Source organism: Pinus tabuliformis, chromosome J (assembly GCF_031772625.1).
Source record: "Pinus tabuliformis cultivar Carrire ecotype Pingquan chromosome J, CPIR1, whole genome shotgun sequence".
Lineage (NCBI taxonomy): Eukaryota > Viridiplantae > Streptophyta > Pinopsida > Pinales > Pinaceae > Pinus > Pinus tabuliformis.
In genome coordinates, this window is record NC_142295.1 from 158,673,030 (window position 1) to 158,694,685 (window position 21,656).

Consider the following 21,656-nt stretch of genomic DNA (forward strand, 5'->3'; position numbering starts at 1 on the left):
TTTGTATTGATGTGTTTAAGCTATGGAAAACTCAATGAAAAGGTCCTTATGATTCAAAATATTCTTGTTGGGTTCACTTTGAAGAATAATGGGCATACAATGAAGTTTTTTTTTAAGTATAATTGGAATTTTTATCCTCGTCATCATGGTTATAATTATCTTTGGTTTTCCTTAGAAGGACATAAAATGGACATAAAGAATTTTAAAAATTATCTTTGGCTTTCATAAAATGGACATAAAGGATTTTTAAAATAGAAAATAAAGGGTGGGAAGGAACAACTAATGGCCATAGAATGAAGACATGACTAAAAAGGGCATTATTTACATTAGTATTTAACTTAATTATTTGAATATATTAAACCAATTTATTAATTAGCTCAATATTAAATTATAGCTATGGTACAAAAAAAAAACAAAACAAAAACAAAAACAATTTGTGTTAGAGCGTGACTTACAAGTACCTTGCACCAATACCCTAGCGAGTCTCAAGAGAAAATTTGTAAGTTATATAGAATTCACACATAAGAGGATTTGGTAGATCCTTGGGAATCTTCTCAGTACTAATAATGCTTTTTTACAAGCATAGTGAAAGAAAAACTTATGACTATCGTTATACACATGTATGTGAGTCACCTAAGAGGGACAAGTCCTAAGAGGGATTAATGAGCCTTGTGCATCATGCAGATATTTGGACAATACAAAATGGTGAGGACGCAAAGAAATCAAGGTCAAGGAGAGTCATCACAAGGACCTCCTACAAATAACCCATTACCTTCACTAGAATTGACTCACATCTTGTGTTCCTTAGAAGCAATTAATGAGACTTTAAAAGGGTGCCAAAAAAATGAAGTGGAAGTGGAGCACCCTCCATTAGGGTTAGGAAACCTCGAGGGATTAAGAGACTCTGATAGAGAACCTCCAATTGAGGACATTACTAGGGAGCTCCAAAAGATTAAGCTCCCAGATTTTGCAGGAGGTCATGCCAGCGAACGTGTAGAAGCCTGGTTAGAAGGAATGAGAAGGTGCTTCACACTAAGGGATTATAATTCTGATTCAAAAGCTAAAATAACAATATTCCAACTCAGAGATAGTGCTCTGAATTGGTGGGGTAAATTAGAGCGTCAACTACACCTCACTCTGGACACAGTTACTTGGGAGTTATTTGAGGAGATATTTAGGAAAAAGTACCTACCAGCATATTATGAAGAACGATAGGTAGGATCCTTCCATGCCTTGGTACAGGGAAATTGTACGATAGAAGAATATGAAATTAGATTCATGGAATTGGTCAAGTATTTCCCCTACATGGATACTGACTAGTACCAAGAAGATCATTTTATTTATGGATTGAACCCTAAGATTAGGGAAATAGTGCGGATGCGGAAACCATCCTCAGTTGCAGAAGCTATGGAACAGGCTTATTATGTCGAAGAACACTTAGACTTAAAGGGTGGAAACAAAACCATTTTTCCACGCCAACCAAGGTTTATGGGGAAGGTCCCTCGTACCTTCCCCAGGGGAGGAAGTTTGAGGCCACCACCATATGGAAACAGGGTTGTACCCAGAGCACCGACAGTGGGGATTTCAATGGTTGCTAGTGCAGCTTCACCCGCAACTTCAAGGGTGCATTCAAATCAAGGTCATACACGAGGAGCAACAAATAAGGGAAGGGTTCGTAAGGGAAGGAACCCTTTCCAAAGAACTCCACAACATTCAGTTCAAGGTCTACCGCGCATCACTTGTTGGGGATGCAGGGGACCTCATTACCAGCATGACTGCCCTGAGTTACAAGCTGGTAACAATCGTAGAGAAGGAAAAGCACCAATTGGGGGGACAAGTAGCCACCATCGAATCTATGCAGCTGTTGACAACCAGCAAGTTGAACACCAGTCTGCCATGGTAGAAACCTCAGGTATGATAAACAAAGTAAAATTTAAAATTTTGTTTGATTCTGGTGCTACAGATAGTTTCATTTCACCAGTTGCATTAAAAAAATGTGGGTTGGCAGCCTATGAGCATGATGACTTTAAGCAAGTTGAGATGGATTCTGGGATAAAACAAGCAGTAGGACCTAGTGTTGACCAATGTCAGGTAAACCTCGAGGTGTGTATGACTAAGTTGAAGGCATACATCACAACATTGGGGACGTATGATGTAATTATTGGAATGGACTGGCTAGAAGCTCATCGAGCTTTGGTAGACTATTTCAAGAAGAAGGTGATTTGTTTAGATGATGAAGGTAGGCCAATTGAGATTTTTGGAATCAAGAGAGGAGTGTTGCTATGATTCATATCCATGATGAAGGTAAAATGTTGTCTCCGACAAGGTTGCAAGCTATATGTGGTCGAGGCTGTAAGTGACCAGAAAGGACCCTCCCTAGATCAACACCCAATTTTGTCAAAATTCAAGGATGTTTTTCCTAAGGAATTGCCTAGATTACCTCCTGTAAGGGAGATTGATTTCACAATTGACCTAAAACCTGGTGCAGAACCAATATCTAAGACACCCTATAGGATGACAACTCCAGAACTTTGTGAGTTGCAGATGCAGTTAAAAGAGCTCTTAGACTTGGGATTTATCAAACCTAGTATTTCACCTTGGGGTGCACCAGTGATTTTTTTCAAGAAGAAGGATGGTTCCTTATGGCTATGCATAGATTATAGGGACTTGAATAGAGCCACAATAAAGAATAGGTACCCAATACCTCAAATAGATGACCTATTTGATCAAATGAAGGGAGCAGTGGTTTTCTCAAAGATTGATCTACGATTTGGATACCACCAATTGAGGATTAAGGAAGAGGACATCTCAAAAACTGCATTTCAAACTTGGTTTGGGCACTATGAGTTCGTAGTTGTTCCATTTGGTTTGACCAATGCACCAGCAGTATTCATGAGCCTCATGAATGGTGTGTTCAGGAAGTATTTGGACCAATTTGTGCAAGTCTTTCTGGATGACATTCTTGTGTATTCCAAGAATGAAAAGGAGCATGAAAAGCACCTAAGGGTTATATTGACTTGCTTAAGGGAAAATCAATTATATGGAAAATTATCAAAATGTTCCTTCTTTTAGAAGAAAGTTCATTACCTTGGGCACATCATTTCAGGAGAAGGGATTTCAGTTGACCCGAAAAAGTTGAAGGCCATAATGGATTGGCCAATACCAAAAAATTCTCATGAGGTACGTAGTTTTATGGTGCTAGCAGGGTATTAGCGTAGGTTTGTGGAAGGGTTTTCAAGGATTGCAAAACCCATCACCACATTACAGTGAAAGGGGGTCATGTATGAATGGGCATATGAATGTGACACTGCATTCACAAAACTAAAGAGGTTACTAACTAGTGCACCGATCCTTCGAGTATCAGACATGGAAAAAGACTTCAATGTCTGCACAGATGCTTCGAATCAAGGATTGGGTGCAGTGTTGATGCAAGAAGGCAGAGTAATAGCTTACACATCTAGAAAATTGAAGAAGCATGAAGAGCTGTATGCTACCCATGACTTAGAATTAGCAGCAGTGATGTTAGCTTTAAAACTGTGGAGACACTACCTTGTTGGGAGAAGATTTGAGTTAAGCACCAATCATCAAAGCCTAAAGCATCTCTTCACTCAAAGGGATTTGAATGCTAGACAAAGGCAGTGGAGCGAATTCATGAGCGAGTATGATTTTCAGATCTCATACATCAAGGGAAAGGAGAATGTGGTGGTTGATGTACTAAGCAAGAGACCACGAACCTTCTCCCTAGTAGCCTTAAAGCTAAATTTGAGGGAACGTGTGTTGGAGGAAATCTTTGAAGATAGTGGGTATCTAAAGGTCACCTTAGCACTCTAGAGTGGGAAGCATATAGAACCAAAGTTTGAGGGATATGTCCTCGAACCAAATGGACTATTGAGATTTCAAGGGAGAATGTACATACCTAAGGAAGGGGGTATAAGAAGGACCATCCTCGAAGAGTCACATAGAGCACTCTATTGTGCACATCCTTGAGTAAAGAAGATGTACGCGGACACGAACAAATTCTTCTTTTGGGAAGGCATGAAGCACGACATAGTCCAGTTTGTCGCCAAATGTCTTGAATGTCAACGAGTGAAGGCTGAAAATCACCATCCAACAGGACTCCTACAACCACATGACATCCCTATGTCTAAATGGAAGGTAATTTCCAAGGATTTTGATGTGGGTTTGCCACTCACTTCACAGAAGCGCAATACTATATTGGTTATAGTTGATAAATTGACCAAAAGAGGCCATTTCATTCCAGTAAGAGACACTTACGATGTTACTAATGTGGCACGAGTGTTTATAAGTGAAGTTATTTGACTACACGGGTTACCCACAAAGATCATTTCTGATAGAGACTCTCGATTTACATCTAGGTTTTGGACAAGTTTGTAGTCAACACTAGGGACTCAGTTGAACCTGAGCACTACATATCATCCAGAAATAGATGGGCAGACTGAAAGAGTAAATCAGGTTATGGAAGACATGCTTAGGATGTACGTCATGGATAATCAGACTCAGTGGGAAAGGTACTTACCATTGGTAGAGTTTTCCTATAATAACAGTTACCACAGTTCAATCGGGATGCCTCCTTATCAAGCTCTATATGGAAGGCCATGTAGGACATCGTTGAGTTGGGAAAAGTTGGAGGACCGAGTAATAGTTGGGCCCGAATTAGTTCAAGAAATGGAGGAATAGGTAAAGCAGATTCGATAAAGGTTAATGGAAGCACAAGATAGACAAAAGAGTTATGTTGATTCACATAGGACTGATCGTAGTTATGAAGTATGGGACCAAGTTTTTATTCGTATCCGACCCAGAAAAAGCACCATTTGGTTTGGGAAAGGGACGAAGTTGTCACCTCGGTTCGTAGGACCTTTTATGATCAAGGAGAAGATTGGACCAGTTGCCTATTGTCTTGTACTACCACTCCATTTTCATAAAAATCATGATGTTTTTCATGTATCTATTTTACAACATTATGTTTCTGATGAATCTCACAGACTGGATTGGAGGGAATTGCAGGTCTCGGACATGGGAACCACAGTGGTCGAACCATTACGCATATTGGACCATAGGGTTCGACAGCTCAGACGTCGCATGGTGGACCAACTTAAGGTCTAGTGGGACAAGTATAGCCCAGGATCTGCTACCTGGGAGGATGCAGAGACTATACGTTGTGACCACCCCTCAATCTTTGAGCATTTGTGATGCCCATTTTTTTTTACTTAGACAACTACCTATGCTAAGGTTCTATTTTGCAGTTCCATGTTATTTATTTATGAACCTTATGTAATATTGATGCATTTAGATGGACACGTGAAACTACTTATATAAATCATTTGATGGATTTGGTATTGATGATGGAAATGTTTTATGTATGGCCTAATGTGTGACTCACTTAGTGATGAATTATCTAGTGCGTGACTTATCAAAATTATTGTTGTTTCATGTATGGCTCAAGTGGATATGATTTATTTAATGAATGACTTAGTGAAATTATGATTTATTTCCAGTATGAACTGCAAGATTGACACATGGCTAATAGACTTAATAACATGATGTATAAGATCACTTATCTATATATATCTTGTTGTTATATAAATGCATGAGTGAGAACTAACCTGCAGATTGGAAAGAACTATATGATAGCCAAGATCTACTCTTCCATTGGGGGAAGGCCGAGACATCTCATGGGGAAAGGTGATAAGACTACCTGACTGGATTATTCGATGACAAGTATCCAACCAGCATTGTAGTGTGGTCCATATTAGGGTGTTGACCCTAGTTGTGAGGAGGGGTGGAGGTATTTCCCACCGTGTAACCTCCAAACCTAGAATCATGGGAGGGAAATGGTGGACACGCTCCCCTAGATATGTGATGAAGATTTCTAGTTTCTTGCTGGGGAAGTTAGGTCGATATAGTCAATGCTTCCTCCATATTGGTTTTATTAGAGGTTAGATTGGTATAGCCAATGCCACTGTATATAGCAACAGAGGATGGATAGGGTGGGAACGGAAGTAGGTCAGGAAGGATAGGAGGATATAGATCAGTTGGAGACTCTTGATGGAACGTGATGTCATTGTCTGACTTATCAAATTTTACTACTATAACTCTCTCTCTATTTTGTTATGCCTTATTGGCAAACTACTTCAAAATCCTTATATCTATTACACTCTAACTTCCGGATGAAGTTTTCTGAAGGAGGAGTGTATGTAATGCCCTACTTAATCTTATCATGCAAATTTTACTAGTGTTTAAATTACCTTAAAATATTGACTTATAATTATCAAGAAATATTGGTACATACCTACATTGGTGAAACTGTAAATTTATTATTGATATAAATTTTGTTATTATTCAATTCCCAACTTACCTCCTCAAATTTAAATTTTGATAGGATATGGTCTCCTTCCATTTATTCCAATTTAAATATTCATATCTCATCCCCAAAATGTCCTCTCAAATTTACTTGGGAGAAGACATGGTCCTCTCCAATTAATTACCAAATTATATATTCATATCTCATCTCCAAAATGTCCTCTCAAATTTACTTGGGAGAAGACATGGTCCTCTCCAATTAATTACCAAATTATATATTCATATCTCATCCCCAAAATGTCCTCTCAAATTTACTTGGGAGAAGACATGGTCCTCTCCAATTAATTACCAAATTATATATTCATATCTCATCCCCAAAATGTCCTCTCAAATTTACTTGGGAGAAGATACGTCAAATGTAAGGATGAGAGGGTAGTTATGACATTAATGAGAGGTGGTTGAGGTGGAGAAGAGAAGGGGGCATAAAAGGGGAAGGATGATGGGAGGAGAGGGGATCCTTGGTCTTGCTTTTGGTTTTGGTTTGGTTGTGGTTTTGGAGGATTTGTTTTGATAGTAAGGTGGGGAAGAGAGAAGGAGAGTATTGTTTATTTTGGATACACTGCATCTAGTTGGATTTGGGCTCGGAGGGCTAGGGAACCTGTGGAGGTTTCATGGGCTAGGAAATACTTCCTAGTTGGCTGGGAGATAACTCCACATGGTGGTTAAGAGGAGCATCCCAGTAGGATCAGGAGCTCAGAGGCATCTCCACCAGGCTATCGGAACAAGTATTCTTCTATTAATAGATTACTCATGTAAGTGATTAAAATGAAATTCTCACTATTTAATTGTAGGAATTAAATTTTAAATGGTAAATTATCATCGATGAAATGTTTAGTTAAAATTAAATTATTTCCCATTTTATTGTATTTGAAATTAGAGAATTTAGTTCTGTTAGAGGAACCTAGGATGGATCCTTACAATTAAGAGTTTAATAATTCATGTTGGATCCCTTTCTCCCGAAGGGATGTAAGGAATCAAGGTTATAAGACAACTTAGCACAAATTTTAGAATGTCATCCCTATCCCTTTCAATTCCAATCTCTCTTGTAATCACCACTACCTCAAGTTGATGGGATAGTGATCCAGATTGGATCATTATATTGTTTTCCATCCATCTCAATGCATTCAGAGTGGAAAATGTGGAAGAATAAGCTCACAAAGCCTTTTTTACTGGTGAGACCCAGTGGAGTTGATGTAGTTAATGATATTAAAATTGTCGTGGATATTCCACTGGATAGTTTTTCACAACATATCTGATGATTATATATTAAAGTTATGAATTTATACACTATTATAGTTTTATTAAACTTCTAGATATGTAGATTTAACTGTAATTAGTGCATGCATGTGAATGGAATTATGCAGAAAAATAGAGAACGAAAAAATAATCTCTCACACACACATAAGACACAAAATATTCTCTCTGAAACCTTTTTGGGATATAACCGAGTTGGAAGGTGAGGTCAGTTCGCTTTCTTTCTCTATCTAGAAATATGGTTGTACGTACAAAAAAGTAATGTATGTGGCCCGTGGGATGCTACAATGCACAGATTCTCTATGTGTGCTCTACCTCCCATCTCTCTTGGCTATTTTTGTTTAACTATAAAACAAAATTCTCTCGAAAAAATGGAATGCCTCTTCCTCCTAGTGGCCCAGTTATAACACAGCCTAATAGCCCACTAGTGGTTAATTTTTACTACATAAAATATTAACTAGACTTACAATATAGACTCTTCTAGAGTATTTTACATCACAAACACATGGATAACCCCTTTTCCATGAATAATGGGGCCTGAAACAACATCTTATCGAATTATAGGTGTGAAAATAGGAAGGTCAACTTCTATGTGGCATAAATTTTGCATATAGACTCTGATTGACATGCTTCTTGCGTTGATGGAAAGATATTTGTGTTGAATGGCATTAAAAGTTGCTACACTAAAGTGGCACAGTTTTACCCCCAAAAAACATCATTCGATGCCTCAAAACTCTCCTGGAAGGTTTCATGCCCCATTTTTCCAAACTGGGTCCTGCTAGTAAAAACGGTCCCATGAGTTGATTCCTCAACTTTTTCCACTCTGAACGCGTTTATATGGATGAAAAATAATATAATGATTTAACTTGGATCACATAGTGGTTGCGTCATGTTTGGCAGGATGAAGGAATGATTTCAATATGGTCATTTGCAGGATGATGTCACACAAGTCGCAAGGACATATTCAAACCAGAATCCAATTTTCTCCCACGCCATAGCTGTTAATCATAGGCAGTCCAAATTAACCATACCCAAAACAATATGGAACGAAAGATTTATTGTAGTTTGGGACTTGATCTGCATGGCGAGGACATTTATGAATAGAACAAAAACATGGCACTTGATCAATTTTGATCCAGGTGGATATTGGTTACCACCGGCCTGTTCCACCTAGACCTCCATTTAGTTTCATTTGTTTCTTTGTTTATTTCAACATTTACTATTTTTAGCATTTTTTCAGATATTTTTCAGTTCACGACTTTTCTAATTGGGAAAGTATTACTTTTACACTTCTCAAAGCCGCTCCATATGTCAAGGGTTGGTAAGAAACCTATTGTGAGTAAAAGGACTAGAGGGAATCCTCACTGTTTTAAGTTGCACCCACTTGGGATTATTTCCAAGACACCATCAAGGAACAATATTACCCTGTCAGGAGCTATGAAGATAAATACATAAAGTGGACCAGGCTATGGCAGGGAAGGGACCAAGATGTGTCGAAGTTTATAAATGTTTTCCATACCCTTCACACAAAATTGAGTATCAAGGATTTTGAGCAGCATTTGGTACTCAAGTACCGCAGATTCTTGTAAAAGTACATCTAGGATGAGATGGAGCTCCTGGACATCTCCTTGCTCAGCATGGCATACCGATACGTTGTCAGGATTGAGTAGAAGTTTAAATAGAAGAAGCGAGACTTTGGATCTGCGAATTCGAAGTAAGGAAAAGGCGCCCCCAAAACTAAGAGCAAAGGCTAAAGCCAAGGAGGAGCTACTCAGGACAACTTGTCAAAGCCACAAGAAAAGAACAATACCCCGAAGAAAAATAAGGACACATGAAAATGGTGTGAGTTCCATAAGAGCTCCACTCACAACACAAGTGAGTGATAGGCCAAGCAGTAACAATGGTCAAGCTAAAGGCTTCTAAATCATACGGATGTTCCGACTTTGAGTTAAAACCCGAAAAGGGGAATGATAAAGGGAAGTAGATCATTGACGCAGAGCCCAATGCCACTTTGGACACTACCAAGATCCATAAGAATGAGCCTAAAGATCCAAAGGAGGGGGAACGCATCTTCCACTCACAGACATGGGTGAAGGGCTCTCTGTTACAGTTCATTGTCGACAACGGGAGCCAAAAGAACCTCATTTCAGTAGAGGTCATGAAGTGACTGGGCCTATCAACGATAGCACATCTGCAGCCGTACACCATCGAGTGGCTTCATCAAGGATGAGATCTTCGCGTCATCTAGCAGTGTCGCCTTCCCTACAACATCAAGCCCTTCACGGATGAGGTACTGTGTGATGTTGCTCCTCTTGAATTTTTTGATGTATTATTAGGACAACCATACTTGTGGAAGTGGAACATTGTATATGAGTCTAGACCTCGCTCTATGATTATTAATTTGGGCAATAATTTGTACAGGATACCGGAGGTAGCCCCACCTACCGCCATCTCTTTGATCACTGCAAATCAATGCAGTAAGATCATTTCCCAGACCAAGAATTTTTTTCCTTATGATTCGCCCTTAGGGAAAGAAGAAGGTGGTGGCCACAACTTCTAGACATGGCTCCTCCGCATAGCAGCAGTAGCAGATGAACAAGGTTGTGGAAGAGTACAGGGACATTTTCGCCTCACCTATAGGGGTACCTCTGCATTGCTAGGTCAAGCACTCAATCGATGTGACCCAGGGTGTGCCGCTACCCAATGGACCGATCTATCGACTCTCTATTCTAGAGGACAATGAGATCAAGAGGCAAATTTAGGAGTTGTTGCAGAAAGGGCACATCAAGCCAAGCTCATCACCCTATGGGAGCCCGATTGTATTGATACAGAAGAAAGACGAGACCTGGAGACTTTGTATCAACTATCGAGTGCTGAACAAGATCATTATTCAGAATAGGTACCCAATCCCATGGATTAACGGCCTGTCTGACCAGCTAAATGGGGGCCAAATATTTTAGCAAGATTGAGTTGAAGTTTGGTTATCACCAGGTGTCTATAGAACCCTTCGATGTGTGGAAGGTTGCCTTCAAATCCAAGGAGGGAATTTTCGAATGGTTGGTGATGCCTTTCAGGTTAACAAATGCCCTTGAAACCTTCATGAGATTGATGGATAACAGCTTGTGGCCCTTCACCAATGCATTTGTGGTGGTGTATTTAGATGAAATCTTGATCTTCATCCAGATTTGGGAAGAGCACCTCCACCATATTCGACATTTGCTTCAAACCCAACGACAACAAAAATTGTGTGCCAATTTGGAGAAATTCACTTTTGGCACGACCCAGGTTCAATATTTGGGGTACATCATTGATGAGCAGGGTGTGCATGTGGACCTAGCCAAGATACAATTCATTCGGGATTTTCCAGCCTCAACCACTCTAATAGAGCTCCACATCTTTCTGGTTCTTCCCAATTTCTACTGCATGTTCGTGTTGGGGTTCTCTCATATCACCTGGCCTTTAAGTCAAGTCACCAAGGGTGGAGTGAAAGAAAAGTTTTTTTGGTTTGAAACCCAATAGAAGGAGTTTTCCGAGTTGAATCATCACCTCTAATATACACCATTGCTCACATTACCATACCTGCAGCAACCATTTGAGATTGAGATAGACGCCTTCGACTATGCTATTGGTGCAATTCTTACTCAGCAAGGGCATCCAGTGGCTTACCACAGTGAGACACTTCTAGAAACAGTCTGAAAGTATCCCAATTATGACAAATAAATGTATTCCATTGTGAAAACATGTCATCAATGGAAGCATTACATTCTGGGGAAGGAAATGCTCATCCACACAGACCACTGACCCCTGCAGTTCATACAGACACAAGCAAATTTGCAGAACGATCGCCATAAAAAATGGTCCACATAGTTGTAACAATTTCATTTGAAAATTAAGTTCAATGAGGGAAGCACCAATAATGTGGCATACTACCTCAGTCGACCACTAGTCATGGCCCTGATCACTGTGCTCGACTCTTGTGGGCACAAGATTTTGAGGTGGCCGCATCTTTACAAGAGCGATCTAGAATTCCGCAGCACATACTAGACACTCTTGGAAGGTAAGAAAGTTCCAAATTTTCACCTCTAGGATGCATCGTTATGCCACTTGGGACACATCTGTGTTCCTTCAAGTGAGTGTGCCAAGATGATTTGGGAGATGCACTACAGTCGAGTCGCTAGACATTTCGGGGTAGAGAAAATAGTGGCAGTACATTAAAACATGCACTGCACTACGTCATTTCCAAACCAACCATCAAGAAGAAAGGCCTATATACTTCTCTTCATACTCCTAGTCGACCTTGGGAATCCATCTCCATGGATTACATGCTGGGCCTTCCTCTTCTAAGCATGAAAACAACTGCGTTTTCGTGGTCATCGAAAAATTCTCTAAGATGGCCATTATGGTTCCCTATAAGAAGAGTATCATAGCAAAGGCCACTGCTAAACTCTTCTTTAAGTGATTGTGGGTACACTTCAAGATTCCACAGTCCATTGTCTTAGATTAGGACAATGGGTTCCTAAGTGAATTTTGGTAAAATCTATGGTCGATGCTGGATACCAAAATTACTAAGTCCATGGCTTTCCATCCCCAAACTGATGGCCAAACAGACGTTGTCAACATGATGATCATACACATTATGCACATATAAAACTTGAAGCATCCACGCACATGGCATGAAAGCCTACCCTAGGCCTAACACATCTACAACAGAGCTCTCCATAGCTCAACGGGTCACAACCCCTTTCAGGTAGGGCTAGGATTTCAGCCATTATGTCCCAATGATGTGGCCATACCATTTGCAGCTACTTAGGCAAATTCAGCTCACGTCCAGTCTAAAGCTGACAGGGCTAACATCTTCATTGAGTGCATTTAACACATCCACCAATAGGTCCATGATATATTGGACAGTTCCAATGCTAAGTACAAGCAGAGCCATGATTAACATCGGGTTTCGCAAAAGTTTCGGGTGGGAGACAAAGTTTGGCTACATTTGCAGAAGAAGCGCCTCACTGGACCCCATCGAAAGCTTCACCCGATCTGATATGGGTCATACACCATCACCAAGGTTGTGGGGAACAATTTCTTCGAGCTCAGCATTCCATCGTTCCTTGGTTTGCACCTAGTGTTCAATGTAGACCCCCTTCGACCATACTTTCCACCATTGTTGGACACATCTAATATTGTAGAACAACTCACACCAACAAAGTTGAATACAGACTGCATGGAACATGCCACAACTAATCAGATCATCAATACACAAATCAAGAACACTCACCAACAGAGGATCCAACTATATCGATTTGTCAAAGCATGCCAACTCCTTCACCGAAGCAAGTGGTTCACCAAGGACCAAGTTCAACAGAAATTTCCTCACCTCATGGAGGCTTTGCACGCAATGGGGACCATTGCTTCCTAAGGAAGGAGGGTTGATCTAGGTGTTCCATCTCCTGGGGTTAGGGTTTTGGTTGTTTAGGGTTTTCCCTTGTTGTTCAATAACAAATAGGCCCTTGAGCCTCATTGTAACACATTTTAGAGGCATGTAGTCACCACATCTCTTCTCAGAGATAAATTACCGTCACCCGAGCTAGTTTATTTCCATCTTGTTTGTAAGCATATTTCATTATTATGATATTAATGACATGAAGTGTTATTTCTATTGCATCTCTGTATTTATGGTTATATATGTAATTTTTTGTGTTCTTGTTTAATTTTGGATCAAATTTGGGGCAAAATTTTGAGGAGTACATTCAAGATAAATTAACAAGGATTGTGATCACATGTCATAGTAACCAAGGCTTTGGCTTAAGAGCCTCATGGTTTGCCTCTCTTTTGTTTCCAACTTGGTGACTCTTGACTTGGCAGGCATAACTCATCCCCTCTGATTCTTAAGACGTGGTGATTCCCCTCTTATAGGCAAGATACGACCAATCTATCCAACTGAAGGAGAGCATGTTTGCATAGCTAATAGGAATAACGCTCAACAGTCAAGAAAATCAACGTGGAGAAATTGTAATTCCATGTATCTCCATCACTAAAGAACGTTGGCACGAGGAGGGATATCCTTTGTTGATTAAATTTTATATTCCGGGAACTTCTTCTAAGAAGAATCAACCTATTGGGATGAGCCTGAGCCTCCTCTAAGCGGGGCTCTCTTACAGTATTGAGGAAAACCTTCTCATCCTTAATTCATTTGTTTGAGAGTATTGTTTAGTGTGGCTGGCATAACGATTGTTGGGAATACATGGCAAGTCGAGATGTCCCATCCTCAAGTTTTGGGGTTCCATATTAGTGGCCCCTTTTTCCTTACCCACCAATTGAAGGAAATCTAGAGATAAATTAATTCAAGCAAAGGATGAACCAAGAGTTGAGAATGCATTCCCTTCCTCCATGAAGAGCTCTTGAAGCAGAAAGCACAAATAGCCCAATTAGTTAATGAATTGGATTGGTTTTGTTGCCACTATGCAAAATTAAAAGCTCAAAGAAATGTAGATAAGGATCGCAACATAGCTAGCAGTGCACCAAATCGATCATTTGACAATATGTCCACCAAGCCACCAAGTTGATCCATGACAGCGCCATGCAAAAGTATTTTGGTTGGTGGTAACTTTTGCAAAATTTATAGTTATAACAATTGTTTCTTAATGTATGATTGGAGTAGGCTTTTAGAGAAATAATTTGAGCCTTCCTCTATGATATACTCATAAAAAATACCATCTTTATAACTCATGTATACTTCTCCTAGATTTTCAGATGCATTCTAGGCGTAGATTTTATTAACAAAGCTTACTCATTTATGTTAAAAAGGAAAATATTGTAATTTCTTGTGATTTAAAAAGTATTTTTGAATGCATAAATGGATTGGAGTCCCTAAAAAAAGCTTTAATACACAGATTTTGAAGATAATTCATATAAAACTTACAATCTTTACAAAATTTTGAGAAGTCAAAAATATGCTAAGTTTCACTAATTAAACTATGCTTAAATAAAATTATCATTTAAAAAAATATTTTATATAGATATATATAATAATTTAAATGGATTTGTATATAATTACGCCGTAAGGCGTTCCCCTTTGAAATCAACTTCCCTCTTCTGTTACGTGTCTTTACATGTCTTATTATGATCCCTCTGATTTGATGTTAGATGATTAAAATGTTTTCCCCTCATTGGATCAAAACTCTCATTATAACTAAAACAATACCGATCTTTCATCCATACGCATCACTTAGGCCTGCAATTCTCTGTGTGTTTCTTATTGTTGTTGTAGGACTCTAGGGCAAGACGATATTCAACAGGCCAAACAATGGTGAATACTGGGAAGAACAGTCAACAACAAAGTATGTGATTTCCAGAGGACGAATCGAAGGTGTTTCTGAAAAAACCGTGGGGTCTTCGACTTCACAATATCCATGGACGAATGCTAAGCTCTGATGGTAGCGAACGGGGTTTCATTTTCAACCTGAGAAGAATTGAATGAACAACATTGTGTTGGAAGAAATTTAATACATTTGGATTTACTATTATTTTTATTTAATTTTTTCGGTTTATTTTGATTCTTGTCTCTTGCTGTGTGTGGGATTGGCATTGGGGTTTGTGGATGAATTGAACATCCAGATGGTAAGATTGTTAGTTCATAGAAACCATTTTCTTTTGGGAAAGTTCTTTGTATTGTCACTGTGGGTTTAACTTTAACTTTTATTGATACTATATCAAGATTCTAATGTGATTGTGATAAGATTATAAGTTGTAATGACATTTTGAATGAATATATTTTTAAACTTCAACCCCTGTTAATACTTTTATAAATTGGATAGTTAACTGATATTTCACCACTATCAAATACCTCTAAATATTTGGTAGTTAAACTGATATTCTTTGTAACCATGGCCGAGGATAGTTAAAAGTCGCATCTAGCCTTGACTTTGTACTTAAAGCCAGATATCAACCTTATTGCAATTGAATGAGTTATGAATTGAAGTGAAATAACTTTTTTTTTGTGGCTTAAGGACCTTTGGTGTACAAGGGATGGTATTATATGTTCTATCAATACAATCTAGACTCGGCCATTTGGGGAAACATAACATGGGGCCACATTGTTTCGAAGGATTTGGTGCACTGGCTTTACCTGGATTTGCCCATTGGTACAAAATAAATGGCATCTGGATGACCTCTGCTACATTCTTGGTAGATGGGAGCATTATGATTCTCTATACGGGATCCATGAACGAATCTGTTCAAGTCCAGAACATGGCCTTTCTGGAGAACACCTCTAATTCACTTCTCCATAAATGGGTGAAAACGAAGGCGAATCCTGTCATAGTCCAGCCCAAGGGCATAGAGCTCAAGGATTTCATGGATTCGACCATGGGTTGGATCGACGAAGATGGAGCCTAGGGGATTACAATCGGATTGAAGCTTGAGATGATGGGCGTGGCTCTGATTTTCAAGACATAACACTCGCATGTGGGAGTGCGTGGATTTCTATCTGGTGGTCGCCTCTAGAGTGTCGGGTTTGGACACTTTTGAAAATGGAGTGGGCATTAAGCATGTGCTCAAACCTAGATTTGATGATGATAAGCACAATTATTACCGCATTGGAACTTACAACACCACGAGCCAGAAATTTATCCCTGATAATCCTAAAATGGACGTCAAGCTGGGGTTGCATTATGATTATGGAAAATATTATGCTTCCAAGTATTTTTATGATCTAGTGAAGGAGATAAGAATTCTTTTGGGATGGGTAGGGGAAACTGACAGCGAGCAAGACGATATTAGAAAAGGATGGGCTTCTTTGATGCTAATATTTATCTTTACCCCTAATATTTTCTTGTAATCTTTAGTGTCTTGGGGGTTCGATCATGAGACTACTGGTTTCTTTTGGAGATGATTCCCATACATATTTGGTTTGATAACAAGGTGAATACCAATATTATCCAATGGTCGGTCAAAGAAATTAATGAGCTCTAGTCAGTTGAGCTTGTCGTCGAGAACTTGCTACTCCAAACGAACTCTGTTGTGGAAGTCAATACAACCGAGGTTGTCAGGTACGGTACGCATTGAGTCAATACTTGATTTTGTTTTGGGAAACTTACTAGTTTTGATCCTGTGACATGTTATCCTGTTACTGCTACAATTGAATATTGAGCTCATTATTGAATTTCGAGAGGACTTTGTTGTCATCGCTTCAATAGGTTTTTTGAACAGACTTGTGGTTGCTTCGGTAGGTTTCCTTAACATACTTCTCGATTGTTTTTTTGAAAGGTCTCATTTCGCATTTTTGTCATAAATATTTCTGCTTTCAGCAGTTTTGTAAATGGTGAAATGCTATATAAAATTCTTGTTTCATTGAAAAGTTGTAGAAAGAATCAGTGGATTAAAGGACACAGGAAATTTGTTGGCTATTGACTAATGGAGAATACCATAGGAGCTATGCTCTAATCCGATATAAATCCTCAATTTACTAATCGGGTGGGGTTTTGGTAGGCAAACAAATAATTTGATTTAAAAACACTTAGTAAAATCTTCTGTAAAAGCGATCAATTGGGATGGATGGTCAAGATTGTATCGGAACAAGGTTGTCGGACTTGTTCAAGTCCTATGTAGGGTTGGAGGTAAAGGCATATGAATAGGAGTTTATGCATAGGTTCGAGGGGTAATTCTGGTAAGTTTACATCAATTAGGAGGTCAAAACCACCCACATCCCTCTCCGTTCAATGACATATCGACTTCGACAAGTCTTTCCAGTCGGATCTCACGAATTAACTGATAGAGGATCCTTCCCTGCGACCTTTCCCTTTGTGGGTTATGCTTTTGCTCAGTAAAATGGGTAAACAAGAAGGTTGGTTGGAGGACGTAACAGTAAAGGTAAAGGGCAAGGTAGTGGCTATTAAAGGGTAAATATTTGATCTGAAATTTCATTTCTTTTCCCAGACTGCTTTGCAATTTGCTTCCACACTAGGCATTTTCGAGGAGTAGCCTGCTTTTTCACCACGAAGACCGTTTGCTCCTTGGTTTTTTACTCCACTCTACTAAGAATGGCACTTTGATCCCAAAGATGGGTATGGTGCTTCTAGTGAATCTTTCATAAATCAATATCTCTATTAGTTCAACAACTTACATCCCCATAGTTTTCAAATTTAGCCCAACTAGTTCGGGTCTTATCTATTTCACAAGCTGCACAATTTGATTGAACGCAGAAATGGAGATCCATAGCCCCTCACCTTGGAGCTGGGAAAAGAAGAAGTACTTACAGAACCAAGAGTTGACATAGGGAAACTTGAAGTCAAGGAGGGTGAGGCTAGGTCGGGCAAACTTAATTCCTTTCTGAATTCCCTGGGCCTTTATACATCGATCCTCCGATCGATGTTGTTCCTCGTCTAATAAAGAAACAATAGATGACTAGTCATGTCATGCTATGAAGCAAGAAATAACTCGAATTCAGTGCGTAGGGATGGAATAAAGGAAGGAATGGAGTTCCCTTGGTTATAGTAGGTAGCCTTCCTTCCTGTCCTATTTACCACCCTTGATATTACCAGCTCACCCCAATCGCTTCGGTAGGTTTTATGAAGAGGTGTGTGGTTTTTTTCTAAAAGTTATCATTCGAATTTTTTGACACAAAGATTTTTGCTTTCAGGAGTTCAAATGTTTTTAAAATGGTGAAAGATTGTATAAAATGCTTGTTTCATTGAAAAGTTGTAGAAAGAATCAGTGTTGCATTGAAATACGCGGAAAATCTGTTGGCTATTGAGGGTAGATTTATAGTGTTTCAGACCCCGAACTTCTGAGCATAAATCACTCAGGAGCCCATTATCTAAGGTTTTATCTTCTTCCCCTGTCTAGTTGTTTTTTTAAAAACCACATTATTTGTGGTTTTATCTTCATCCTCTGTCCACTAGTGTTTTAGAAGTCCTCGTTATCTAAGTTTTTATTTTCTTTCTCTATCCACTTTCTTTCTTTAAAACCACATTTTACTTAAATGTTGTTGTTGCTGATTGGCTCTTGAATAGCAGAAGTGGACAGCCAGAGCATTTGAACTACATCAATAGCTAGCCCAAGCAGCACAGTCTAGAAGGAAAAGAAATAGGCAAATGAATTTTCCACTGTAATATTTTTGAAACGGTAGGTTCATAGACAACAATTTTTCCATTTCCTAGTTTGTATCTAACTTCTAGTCCGTTTCATCAAATGCATCGAGTTATGTATTATTGATGTTGACATATCAAGAAAAACAACATGGACCTTAATTTATGGATCTTTTGGGAGACCATATCCCTAGTAAGGTCAAGGTCTAACTCTTGCATGTGTGATCCCAATATTTCTCAGTAACACTTAAAATATTCCTTCTTAGAATGGTTGAGCTTCGTTTGAATTTCTTATGGAAGTACATTTCTAAGTTTACGCGTTACGCTTTGTGTAATTTCTGCCCGGATTTACATGTAAGACATGAGGAAATGTTTATTGAACATCAAATAAAGGTGATAAACAACAACACCAAAATGGCCTTGTTCACAGTTGTTTCTACATCCAAACGTTCCTCTTGAATTTTTCTCAAAGGAGTTTCAAGTTGAAAATGGTATTCATTACATTCTTCTAGCACTTGTTCAACTAAATATTTATTAAATTGAGGCAATAGTTCTTTTTCACTAGAGACAAGTTCTTGAAGAAGTTCAACAAATTTTCTCCCATACATTGCTTTTAGAAAAATTGTTTTACAATACTGCAGATTTGATAGACTTCAAATACAACTCCCCTCTATAGAAAATTCAACCAAAACCTTGTCTCCTTTTCACATGTCTAGGTGACATAACATGTCATGTAAGTGGAAGTATATTCATTCCATTTTTGCATGTATTACTCCATGTAATTACCATTACTTCAAAGATGTCAAAGGCAGACATGAAATATTTTATTCAAGCAGGGTACATTCCAAATGTCCATTTCTCTGTCCTTTATCAAATCCACAACACTGAAACTAGTAATAACTTGGTTCCACAATCAAGAAAATTTTATAAATTCTTTTGTTTAGATTGGGGTAACCTCATCAAACTTTTTGGAAACTTCTTACAAACTGTAGTGCCCACTCTAGTTTCCTGACCCTAATATGACATTTTCTTAGATACTTTAGTCTTTGAGGACCTCAAGTTGAGGATCCAGAAACGTGACTCTATTATTAGTGAATGTGATGGTTATGCATGTTCTCTATTGATATTATGATGACGATATAATTAATGGTTATGCGTACTTTCTATTGATATCATGATGGTGATGGTAGTAAAGGATAGATATGTTTTCTATTGATGTTATGATGATGATAAATTTGATCTATATGTATGGTTCCATTAATGTTATGATGATGCTAGACATGATGGATGTGTCCCCTATGCTAGCTACTTACATTAGTTCTGGTTCACAATGAACAATGATGTGAATGACTAGGTGATGTTGATGATGCTATTATGACAATGAATAACACTAAGAAACTTTGTTACTGATGATTATTGAGTATGACAGGAAACCACCAGAGGCACTCACATATGATGAGTTGACGACACCTAGTTTGATGAAAATTAATATTTTGTCTTTGAAATTCTAAGTCAATTTTGAAACCTGCTATATATATATATATATATATATATATATATATATATATATATATATGATATGATATGTTAGTGGTTGCAGGCACAGATTAGTTTCTTGGCTGAATGACTCACATATGGGTGATGGGGTTGTATAATTGGATGGAACTGCATGGGAGGGGTGGGATAGTATCCCTGATCTCACTTGCTAGCACTCCCGCCGTGACTTGAGATGGAAAGGTTGAAACACCTTCGCCTTGAAGATCATGATGTCATGAGTGCAGATCCCAAAGTTGGGTCGTTCATGAGGATTTTACCGGGGGATGCACATCAAGGCGGATTCCTTGGTCCCTGACAACATTAGTCTCACTATAGCAGGGAACATAAGAGATGATAGTGGTCTATGTCGTTTCACCTATACTTTCGCCTCATAGCCACTAAATGATTGAAGGGCAAGTGGTGTGGCACCCTTGGAACCTCAAGGGAATTTCTTGAAGGGCACGACCAACTTGGCACCCTTGGCATCACAAATAAATTGTTAGGTGTGACACCCTTGGAACTTCAAGGGAAGTTCTTGAAGGGCACGACCAAACTTGGCACCCTTGGAATCATTAAAAATAAATAAATTAACAAATATAATCAAGATATGAAAACCATGTAAATTCACATCAAGTGGTAAATGATGATTAGAACCGAGGTAATTAAATCAAGAATAAAACTTGGGTTAAGGGGATCATAGAAAGAAATAAAATATTTTACCTTAAAAACTCTACCCTTCCGATGTTGGAAAATTATAGGTAGATAATGTAATTTAATTAGGTAAAAAGGGGGAAAGAGGGACATAAATGTAAGGATAAATATTAATCCTAAAATAGTTCAACCTAATTAAGAGAAGAGGATGGTGAATTAAAATAAGATTAATAAATTAAATTTTAGAGAAAGTTAGAGAACCTCCATGTGGAAACAACCAACATAAGAATTCCATCTAAGAGATAACTTGAGTTAAATTAGGGAGTAGATAGGGGATCAAATCTTGAATTATCAATTGACTTTAGTAATGAACACAAATTAAGGATTAAAAAGGGGGATCAAGAGACAACTAGGAGAAGAAATAGGAATCTTGTTGAGGTGAGGAAAAATATTATTTTTAAATTAAAAATTAAATAAATAATTTTGGATATCCTTGATGAGAGAGTGACACATGGGTGGGTGAATAATCAAACTATTGGATTATCAAAAATAATTAATTATGCAAGAAAGGCCAAGTATCACCTATGAGGACTCCTATAAAAGAAGGGGCATGCCATGGGGGAAGGGACTTTTTACCCTATTGTGGGATGGACAAAACCATGTCAAAGTAGTGACTACGAGCTATAGTGAGTTTGGTGAGGTAGAGGACTTTAGAGAGGGGACTCTTGAGCCAATGAGTGCTCTCCTCTA

The 21,656-nt window shown here is 38.6% G+C and overlaps 2 pseudogenes; one reads left to right on the top strand and one right to left on the bottom strand.

Annotated features, from left to right (window-relative positions):
• Nucleotides 1-1,488: 1,488 nt before the first annotated feature.
• LOC149226140 (acid beta-fructofuranosidase-like) lies at nt 1,489-16,605 on the top strand (annotated as a pseudogene).
• A 2,193-nt stretch (nt 16,606-18,798) lies between these two features.
• Nucleotides 18,799-19,327, bottom strand: LOC149226141 (uncharacterized; annotated as a pseudogene).
• Nucleotides 19,328-21,656: the final 2,329 nt, after the last annotated feature.